Source organism: Mizuhopecten yessoensis, unplaced genomic scaffold, assembly GCF_002113885.1.
Source record: "Mizuhopecten yessoensis strain PY_sf001 unplaced genomic scaffold, ASM211388v2 scaffold715977, whole genome shotgun sequence".
Lineage (NCBI taxonomy): Eukaryota > Metazoa > Mollusca > Bivalvia > Pectinida > Pectinidae > Mizuhopecten > Mizuhopecten yessoensis.
Genome location: NW_018479886.1, coordinates 82919 through 84634, shown reverse-complemented (window position 1 = coordinate 84634; position 1716 = coordinate 82919).

The window sequence follows — 1716 nt, the reverse complement described above, 5'->3', positions numbered from 1 at the left end:
ATTGATTATCCGTAAATATTTTCACATCTGTTGGCAAACTTAGCATGAGTTGGATGTGCATAAGGAATTTGGTTGAAACATCTTTTAAAACAATATCTACAGCAACAAGTACTAATTGTAATGGGGGACCATTACAGATGTCCCCCAAACTGCCCCCATAGTCGCAAAGATGTATCAGAAAAGGATCGCATTCCCATAGTACACCTACAATGTACATACTAAATTTGAGTGAAATTGAGCAATTTCTAACTTTCAACCAAACAGAATCCTCTGTGTAGTTGCTATGGCAACGAAACGTATGCGATTGAATTTGCTGTCCCCTTATATCAATTTTCATCGAAATCAAACAATATCTAAATTGCGACCAATCAGAAGCCTCTGTGTGGTTGCTATGGTAACAAAACGTATGCGGTTTTATTCGCAGTCCCATAATACCCCTATATACCAATTTTTATAAAAATCGAAAAATATCTAAATTTCCACCAATCAGAAGCCTCCATGTGGTTGCTATAGCAACGAAACATATGCGATTGAACTCACAGTCCCCTTATACCCCTATATACCAATTTTCATCAAAATCAAACAATATCTGAATTTCCACCAATCAGAAGCCTTCGTGTGGTTGCTTTATGGTTGCTATGGCAACAAAACCTATTCGGTTGAATTTGCAGTCCTCTAATATCCCTATATACTAATTTTCATCAAAATCGAACAATATCTAAATTTCCACCAACCAGAAGCCTTTGTGTGGTTGCTATGGCAACGAAACCTATGTGGTTGAATTTGCAGCCCCCTTATATCCCTATATACCAATTTACATCAAAATCAAACAATATCTAAATTTCCACCAACCAGAAGCCTTTGTGTGGTTGCTTTATGGTTGCTATGGCAACAAAACCTGTTCGGTTGAATTTGCAGTCCCCTAATATCCCTATATACCAATTTTCATCAAAATCGAACAAAGTTTGAAGAAAATCTGTTAACATTTGTTGTAGTTATTGCACAGAAACAAAACCCAGCAGATAATTACGCTTTTCGTTATTCAAGGGGCCATAACTATGCAAAATGGGGTCCGCTAAAAGCGGGTCATGAACTTGGCTGAGCCCTTAAGGCATTTAACCCTGTGACCAAGTTTGAAGAAAATTAACATTTCTTGAAGTTATTGCACGGAAACGAAGCGTGACAGACAGACAGACAAACCCAAATTAATATCCCTTTTCGGTGAAAGCGGGGGATAATTATTCAACATGCAGCTGACATTTATTTTGAATCCAATGTGTGTGTGTGTAACGGCACCTCATGGCTTACATATATATCTGTGTGTGTGTGTGTAACAGCAGGAACGGTCTTTGGTCCCGTTCAGCTCTTTGCTGTTGAATGAGAATACAACTTGTAAACAACCTGCCGTGACATCACCATCCAATACCCTATTTACGTGACATCACCATCCAATACTCTATTTACGTGACATCACCATACAATACTCTATTTACGTGACATCACCAATCAATACTCTATTTACGTGAAATCACCATCCAATACTCTATTTACGTGACATCACCAATCAATACTCTATTTACGTGACATCACCATCCAATACTCTATTTACGTGACATCACCAATCAATACTCTATTTACGTGAAATCACCATCCAATACTCTATTTACGTGACATCACCATCCAATACTCTATTTACGTGACATCACCATCCAATAC